The sequence below is a fragment of the Trichosurus vulpecula genome, chromosome 4 (genome assembly GCF_011100635.1).
Source record: "Trichosurus vulpecula isolate mTriVul1 chromosome 4, mTriVul1.pri, whole genome shotgun sequence".
NCBI lineage: Eukaryota > Metazoa > Chordata > Mammalia > Diprotodontia > Phalangeridae > Trichosurus > Trichosurus vulpecula.
This window is the reverse complement of record NC_050576.1, coordinates 352,442,891-352,452,735: the sequence shown is the minus strand read 5'-3', so window position 1 is coordinate 352,452,735 and position 9,845 is coordinate 352,442,891. Positions and strand designations below refer to the sequence as shown.

General features: G+C 36.7%; 1 pseudogene; it reads left to right on the top strand.

Moving 5' to 3' along the window:
• The first annotated feature begins 485 nt into the window (after positions 1-485).
• LOC118847234 lies at positions 486-1,295 on the top strand (annotated as a pseudogene).
• Positions 1,296-9,845: the final 8,550 nt, after the last annotated feature.

The window sequence follows — 9,845 nt, the reverse complement described above, 5'->3', positions numbered from 1 at the left end:
TCTATTTTGGATATGCTCCTGTTTTTCTTCATAAAACAATTTTTGGTATCTCAAAATACACCATCAACCACCCAGATCTTAACTGCCTAGGAAAACAAAGTTAGGAAGACAAGTACAGTGAGACAAGTAAAGAATAAAAAATAAAAAATAATAATGCCTTTCCTCTTACTTTACCTCCAATTTATGCTTCATGTGTTTTATTTGTATATACAATTGTTGCTCATTATTCATAGCAGTTATGTTGTATCAAGTTGCCAAGAACACTGGATAAGTGAATGCTGAACCATTGTTTCTAGGGGAAATACAGAGTTAGGTCCTTGTGAGTTTTTTTTTTTTTTTACTTTAGCATTTTTGGGAATGGCCTCGTATACCAATCAATAAATTTCTTCCTCATTTTTCTGGATATACTGTATTGTTGATTCATTAACATTGAACTCATAGCTGATAGCACTCTAATTTGGGTCTAAATTAAGCTCGTATAACACATGGATTTTATCAGTAAGGAATATCATAGCTTTCTTGTGCGTAGAAATGCTGGCCAGTCCTACAGCAGTATGTCTGGTATTGTTCATATTTAAATCATGTTCAAGTCTTGTAACCCCATTTGGGGTTTTGTTGGAAAAAATATTGGAGTTGTTTGCCACTTCCTTCTCCAGGTCATTTTATAGATGAGAAACTGAGGCAAAGAGAGTTCAATGATTTGCCTGGGGTCACTTGAGGTTAGATTTGAACTCAGAAAGGTGAGTCTTCCTGACTCCAGGCCCAGCACTCCATCCACTTTGCCACTGGACTGCTCTACTACTACCCCTACCCCTACCACTACCACTACCACTAACCCTACCACTACCACTACCACCATCAATACTTAAAGTAAATGCAGCCTGAATCTAGTAAAAATAATAGTAGTTTAGCAATTTGAGGAAGAGGAGCGACTCTGAACTGCTATTGTGGCTGCTGCAACCTGTGCCCAGACTCTGCTGTCATTGCTGCTCCCTGCTCCCACCCCTCTACTGTCACCACCATACCCAAGATAAAGACAGAAAGAGATGCCAAAGGAGACAAGACCAAGGTTAAGGATTCACCACAGAGGAGATCAGCACTGTTATCTGCTAAACCTGCTCCTCAGATATCCAGAACCCAAACCCAAAAAGACACCTGCAAAGAAGGGAGAGAAGTTACCCAAAGGGAAAAGGGGAATGGTTGACTTTGGTAAGGATGGGAATAACCCTGCAGAGAAAGGAGTTGTCAACACAGACCAGGCACAGAAAGCTGAAGGTGCTAGAGATGCTAAATGAATTGTGTGAATTTTTGATAACTGTGTACTTCTGGTGGCTGTACAGTTTGAAATACGACTTTTTACTCAGTCTTACAAAGATGCAGAATTTTGTTTTACTTTTTTAAGCTATGCTGTTAGCATTCAGAAAGCTTTGTTGTTGTTTTGGGGGAATGGGGCAGATGTTATAAATAGGATGTCTCAGAAGGTGGGTTGGAATGAGTGGGACTTTCTTCCTCTCCTAGTTTTTGAGGACTTCTCTTGAATACCAGGAGGAGATTCACACACACACACACACACACACACACACACACACACACACACAGAGCAGATACATAGATATGAACACTGGGACCCTCAGCCTTTCTGGTGGGGAAGGAGTGAACAACTTCAAAAATTTGCACTTCGTCCCTGTCTGCCATAAGCATCAACTTGACTTCTCCAAACGCAGGTGCCTATCAGGACCTGCCCCTATTTCCCTCCTTCCTCCCATCCCCAAATCAATTGTGTTGTATATAAGTCTTTCAGGTGATCTGGACTTGAATTATGGCCCTGGGGAGGGCTCCCCAAAGGAGCCGAGGTTTCTTTCCTATTGGGGATCTTTTCCAATTAAGAATTCTGGAATTTTCATTTCATTTCCTCACAGTCAGGGTAGGCTAGAGAAAAGTGGCAAAACAACATGTGCTCAATGTGAAAGTGTCCACTTTCACTCTGAACTTTCCCTGTTTAAAGTATTAAATGCTATAGTGATTTATAATGACTCTTCACTGGATTTTATAGTGGTTTTACATTTTTGGTAGTTCATGGAGAAGGGGAGTTTGAAATTTGTTGTTGTTGCCAATCATAGCCCATGTCCTGCCTGAATTACCATGATTGCTTGTGATAAGTATCTTTAAAAAGCTGTATAGAGTTTGTCTTTGAAAAAAAAGTAATGGTTTAAAGCTTACAAAGCACTTTAAGTATGTCATTTCAGTTGATCCTCAGCATCGTTGTGATGTAGGTATGGGTATTATTCCAATTTTATAGCTAAAGAAACTGAACTTTGAGATCAACAAAGTGAATTGCTTAGGATGACAGAGCTGGTAAAGATTTGTACTCAGGTTGTCCTGATTCCATCAATGATGCTAAGTAGTTGCCTAAAAGTATAATATTCATAAAGAGGGAGATAATGCAATTGTTCTCTATCCTGATCAGACACCAGGTAGAGTGTTATGCCTATTTTGGGGGCCACATTTTAGGAAGTCTATTGCTAAATTAATGTTTAAGAAGTAGTTTAAGCAAGTGGAGAAGAAACACAAAATGATATTATATGAGAAGAGATTGAAAGATCTAAGGATATACTTAGAAATAATAATTTATATTGGAAGAATTATTATTGTTATCAGATATTGAAAGGCTTACCATGTTGAAAAGACAATTTACTCATATTATTGAATATGAATGTACAGAACCATCATCAATGAAGCTAGCAGTGTGCATTGGATTGGATGACCTCCAAGGAACCTTCTAATTTTGAAATCTGATGATACTATTAAGGTCCTTTGAGATTCAATGGTCCTAAAGACCTTTATCTAAAAAGGAGATATGAATTTTTAATAAAGCTTGGTTCTTTAACTCATATCTTTGGGCAGCAAGGTGGCACAGTGGATAGAAAACTAAACTTGAAGTCAGGAAGTCCTGAGTTAAAATAGAGCTTCAGATACTTACTAGCTATGTAACTCTGGGCAAGTCACGTAACCCCTCTTTGAATCAGTTTCTTTCTTTATAAAATGGAGGTGATAATGGAACCTACCTCCCAGGATTGTTGTGAGCAGAAAATAACGTTGGTAAAATTTTGGCAAAACTTAAAGCACTATATAGATATTGGCCATAATGATTATTTACCTGTAACAATTTAGATATATGAACATATGTTTCAATAACTTTCTATGGATGTTTCCCTAATTTTTCTAATATACATAAAAACAGGGAGTATAATTATGAATCCAAGAATCTTCCATTATTCATTCCTATTACGTAAATTGCTAAACACACACACACACACACACACACACACACACACACACTACTACCACTAACAACAACAAATAATGCACCTTTGACAAACAAGAAATATTTCTGAAACCCTACTTTATAAATTTCATTTTAAAAGGTCCCAATACTGCTGATACTCGAATAACTACTTTTTATTTTGTTCTTGCAAAAACAGAGTAGGCACAGGGGAGTGATTGTAATGGATCAAAAACATGAATATTTCAGGACTCCAAAGAATCTTCCTCAGCATATTGCAAACCATAAAACAAACTCCTATTTAAGTCATGTCAAGAAAATCCTTAAGCAAGAAATGTAGTGGCAACTTGCAATATTCCTGAATGGATGCCAATCACCAGGGAGGTTTGCTTCTTTTCCCCTACTACTTGTAAATAAATATAGCATTCTGAACAATGATGAAATAAAATATGAACAATATCCCATGTTGTTTTCCTTTAAAAACAATCAGTTTTGGTAAATTAGATTGTTTATTCTTGTGAGAGTGGAAAACTTCAACAAGACCTTATGGCAAATGGTAAAAAAAAAAGCCCATAATTCTCCATGAGGACAGGAATTATGTCATAGTCTTTGTCTTCGCATGCTGCTTAGCAAATAGTGCCTTGAACATAGCACACTAAACAAATATTTGGGGATTGAACAAATAGTTGGGAAAATTGTTTTAAAGAATGTAAAATTGTGAATGCCTAATGTTTTGTTTGCCTTAAGAAGCTTGGCTTGATAAATGGTAGGTGATAATCACCAGCGTTTGGAGTGGTTTAGGAATGAAGATGTGCTTTGTCATAAACACTTCACTTCTGCCTTATCAGGGGACCAACACTCTTACTTGTCTTCCCAGGCTAAATGTTTGATTTTCCTCCATTTAGCCAAAGATTTCTTTACTCCTCTGGTTTTCTTTTTAAGAATACTGAGGTTAACAGATTTAAGCTTGTCTATTACTAAATGCACTCATTGGTCCCTGGATAAATAACAACATTTGAGAAATGTAATTATCAACATTATAGAAACAATGTCTTTGATTTCTCTGAGTAATATGCTAAGTAGTGAATTATTCAATCACTGGATGCTTGTCTAGCTTACCTGCACTTTGTTCAAAGTATCTTTTAACTGAGCATTCTCTGGAATCTTAGTCAAGCGGAGTACAAATAATGGGGCATGGTCAGAGAATAGGGAGATAAAGCGGGGAGAGGGAGGAGAAGCTAATAGATGTAATAGATTCTTGATGACCAAAGTCCTTGGTGATTTTCTGTTAAATTTTCATTTAATTTTCAATCTATTTTTGATTAAATAGCTGTCAGAATTGCTACCATTTATAGCTGCCATCATGGGGCCTTAGAATACAGGAAGGTATAGTCAAGTGTAAGTTACAAGGATAGCCTTAGTTACATGTATGTTTTTATACTTCTGAGGGGATTAACAATATGTAATTTATTTTATTTCATTTTATTTTTTGATTGTTGTTCAGAGGTGCCTTGATTATAGGATTCTGTATTAAAAGCTCACTTGTGGTTGAGAGGTGCCTTGATTATAGGATTCTGCATTAAAAGCTCACTTGGCTGACAAAGGAAAAGTGTCAAGAAATCAATCTTTCTCACCCATGGCTCGTATTAATAAAATTCTGATTTGTAACCCAAATTTGTGAAATGCAGTATTCTTAATACTATGTTTTAGGTTACTCAGTATTTTTGTTTTAATTTGTTTGAGGCACTGTGGGGGAGAACTGAATTTAGTGGGAATTTTTCATTCTCATAACATACTAGACATCCACTGTGACTATTTAAAAGCAATTTTGTATTCTAACCAGATATTACTCTTGGTTACTATGACTCCCTTATTGGCAAACAGATGAAGTGTCTCTTCTAGATTTTTATGGCTTCTTTGTTGTTTCAATTGATTTACACTATTTATTTATTTACACTATTGATGTTTGTTCTTTTATCCATTCTCCATTTTGTTTTCTGCATTAATAGCTTGTTTAAATTGCTCAGGTTGAAATTTCCTAAGTTTCAGTTTGTATCACCATCATCATCATCATTGTTCCTCATTCTAATTTTTGTGGTCTCTTCTAATTTAGAATAGTTTTTGGTCTTTGTATATCAATTCATTTGTCTGACTATAAAGAGATAGCTGATTTATATATGACTCCCAAATCAGGAAATTCTTATTTGTTAGAATATGTAATAAATTGTATTTTAGCAATATCATCCATAACCAGAACTTCCTGACTTTTCCCCCAAAAGCAGTTGTTAAATGTACTGAGGCAAAATAGTCCTGCATGGTCCACAGGCTACTGATTTCTAATTTATTATTCTTAAATTAGGGATTTAAAATATTTTTCATAGTCTTCTCTATGCTCACTTTAGCATTCAAGTTATCTTTTATTAAAGTACTTATTGATTTATTTTGATTCAGGCAATGATGTTTCTTGCTTACTTTTGATATATAAGACCAACATTGTCACCTTTTTTTTTTAATTTACCTTTCCTTAGTTGAACTGAGCCATCTTTTCTTTCTCAAACTATTCCTGTGTATGACCACAAAGAAATCACTTACTCTCACTGAACCTCCATTATCTCATATAAACACAAAATTGAAGGCATGTCTTTCTCTTGGCATGGTTACATTCTAATGAGTGCAACACAGGGTAGTGGTGTGAGATACTTTGGTGCTGAAAGTTACAGGGATGATTCAGGAGGCCATACAAAAGCATAAATTAACATACTTTTACCAGAACAAAGACATAGTTGATTTGATTATTCTGCCAGAATGTGTTAAGCAAGGCTGGGACAGTCATGAAATAGTGATCCAAGAGAGGCAGTAACCAATCAGGAGAGGAGGGTCCCATAGTAGATGATCTGGCAATAAAAGAGTTAAAAAGATTTAAGTCATAATCTCTGGACTAGAAGGAGGCTATTGAGAAGATGTTCTCTAAACTAAGACACAATACTGCCCTTAGTACATACTAAATGGGGTTATTCTGAGGGTAAAATAAGATAGAATTACAAATTTATAGCCTAAAGAGATATCAAGGATTATCTAAGTCAACTTCCACATTTTTCAGGTGAAGAAAAAGACCCAGAGAGATAGAGAAATATATCCAAGGTGTAGAATTTTTTTCCCCAAAACTTATAGCACTATGTAAATATCAGCTATTATTACTCAATATTTCTGTCTTAAGCTAGGACATTACATAAACCGAAGTCTTTAGGTTCCTTCTAAATGGTGGTGTAAATCTGGAAAGAAATTTCACAGCCTTACAGTAATACAGTGAATCTGACCTCCTCCTCTGGTACTTTTCAGGACTGAACAAAGCTGTTTAGTTTGCTGAATGATACCATCACAGCTAGAACCAAATTCAGGGAAAGAGAACATAAATAGATGAAGGAATCAGTATGCATATATTGTAATTAATTGTCAGATCTGTCTTAATATAAAAGGGCAATGTCCTGGGACCCTAGTGTGGGTGTGGACGTATTACAGGCAAAAGTCATTATAGGAGGGTGTTCAGAGGACCTAATTTGGTATTAGGATTGCTTTAGGAATTTCTTATTGTCCTAATAATAAATCAGTCTGAGCTTCATGGGATCTGCTTTTGAGGAAACTCCAGCATGTTTTCCCAGATTGTTCAGGATCATCTGTATTTCCAAATGCCTGTATTAATACCTTGCTCACCTACCATAAATATCTTAAAAACAGAGTGAGAGCCACACACAGAGAATAAATCACTTCAAACATTATGAAATATGACTCATCTTTAAGTTCTTCATGATTTTGTCTAGAGAGCTGAGTGACAGAGGTAGGCAGTTGCAGCTATTTTAATAAGCTGGAGAAAAATAAAATAAATAAATAAAACAGGGTCCCTGACATCAGATTCAATGTTTCAGATGCTGAGAGTGCTGCCTATGTAGCTCACTGAATCACTCCTCAAATGGAGGCATCCTGAAAAGGACAAAAAGGAGGAAGGAAGAAGCAACAGCTTTGGAGCTTCAGACAGTACTACACTAATATTAGTAATTTTAAATAACATTGTAAAAAAAATGCCAGCCTCTCCTCCATCCCAAGAGTGTAGTTATATGTCTAACTTTGAAAATGAATAAAGGACAGCAGTAGTTCATCGAACTATGTCTCTGTGACATACAGACTCAAACCAGATAGTAACAGATGTTGTTAAAGTACCTCTTGTTTTAAAGTGTGTCATTTGGGGGCATAGCCAAGATGGCCACGTGAAAATGGCTTCTTACCAGAGCTGTCTCACAAGTTCTGTCAGATACCTCTAAAAAGTGAATCTGAGCAGATTTGACAGAGTTAGAAGCCACTAGTAGACTGTGTAGGGCAAATTTCCAAGCCAGGAGAGTCTGCAAGGTTGACAGGATGGATCTGTAGGCTGGGAAAGCACCTGGCCCACAGAGCTGCACCAGACCACACCAAAGCAGAAGCAGCTGCAGAAACCAGCCAGCCATCCAGGCTGGGAGAAAGCTCCCAACACAGGATGGGAGTCTGCCACAGCAATGGGGGAGCAGCAGCACAGCACCTATGGCCACAAGATATCTACTTCTGAGGCTTGCAGCCCAAAGCTTTGAAAATCACCTTCTTGAACTTCCAGGAGACATAATGGCCAAGTAAATGACTCTCATCCCTCCCTCCCTGACCCAGACAGAATACCTCAGGAAAAACCCTGGAATAGAGGAGAGAAAAATGGAGTTTCAGTACCCAAACAGTGGGAATTCCTGAGTCCCAGAAGGGTAAAGCCAGCAAGGGTCAACACCAGGAAACCAGATAGATAACAGCTGACACCACCAGTGCTGGAGGGCAGCCCCAGGGGAAGAGGCAACTTCCCTCAGCCAGACAACCCCTCCCCCACATCTCAGGAAACCAAAGGCCACAACACATAAAGCCAATAACTAGGCTCACAATTCCCAGGATAAGAAACCTGAGACAGAGCTCCCTAAGCCCCAAAAGCAGAAATCCACTGTGAAGCCAGAAAAATGTTAACCAACATGAAGAAGAACATGAAAAAACTGAGGACCATTGATTCTTTTTATGGAGATAGGGAAGATCAAAATACCAATTTGGAAGAGGACAGCATTGACACTATACCCACATCTGATACCTCAAAAGGGAATGTGAACTAGTCTCAAGAACAAAAAACATTGCTGGAAGAGTTGAAGGAGGATTTTAAAAACCAAATTTGGGAGGTAAAAGAAAAATGGAAGAAAAAAAAACTGATGAGATCAAATCTTAAAAAAGTAAAATTGGTGAAATGGCTAAGGATATTCAGAATCTAAATAGAGAAAATGATGCCTGAAAGGTAAAATCAACCAATTGGAAAAGGAGACTCAAAAGCAAAATGAAGACAGAAATTCAATAAAAATTAGAATTGAGCAAGTGGAAGCTAATGACTCTATGAGGCATCAAGAAGTAGTCAAACAAAATGAAAAAAAAATGACAAAAAAGAAAACATGAAATATCTGATTAGAAAAACAACTGACCTGAAAAATAGACCCAGGAGAGACAATTTAAGAATTATTGGTCTAATGGAAATCCACGATGGAAAAAAGAACCTGGACAGTATCTTTGAAGAAATTATCAAAGATAACTGCCCAGAGGTCCTAGAACCAGAGGATAAAATAGTCATCAAAAGAATTCACTGATCACCCCCCGAAAGAAAAGCCAAATTGAAAACTCCAAGAAATATTATAGCCAAATTCAGAATTATCAAGTCAAGGAGAAAATACTGGAAGCATCCAAAAATAAACAATTCAAATATCACAGAACTACAGTCAGGATCATGCAGGATCTATCAGCTTCTACATTAAATGATGGCAGAAATTGGAGTATGATATTCTGAAGGGCAAAGGAGGTTGGACTACAACCAAAGATAAACTACACAGCAAAATTGAGCATGATTTTTCAGGCAAGGAGATGAACATTCAATGAAATAAGGGAATTGCAGACATTCCTGACAAAAAAAGGACAAATCTCAATGGAAAATTTGATCTTCAAATACAAAACTCAAGAGAGACATTAAAAGGTAAATGGGGGTAAAAACCTACAAACCTTGTTAATCAATAAGGGCAATTTTTTTTGCATCCTTACATAGGATTATATTGTTTTATATATGGTATACATACATATATGTATATATATACATATATATATAATGTTAATCGAGAATAGTACAGTTATTGTGACAATTGAAAGGGATATACATAGGCTGTGGGTGTCAGTGTAAAATAACTGATATAATGATAAAGCCATAATTAAGAGATGTAAAGGCAGGGTTCTGGGAGAAGAGGTAAGGAGGTAGTAGAAAAGGGTAAATTACATCACACAAAGAGGCACGAAAACATATTATGGTAGAGGGAAAGAAGGAAAGGAGAAGAGTAGTATATGAGCTTTACTCTCATCAGATTTGGTTCAAGAAGAGAATAACTTACTCTGATAAGTACAGAAATCAAACTTGTCCTACAGGCAGTAGGATGGATAATGGGAAAGAAAAGGGTGGGTAGTCAGAAGGGAGGGA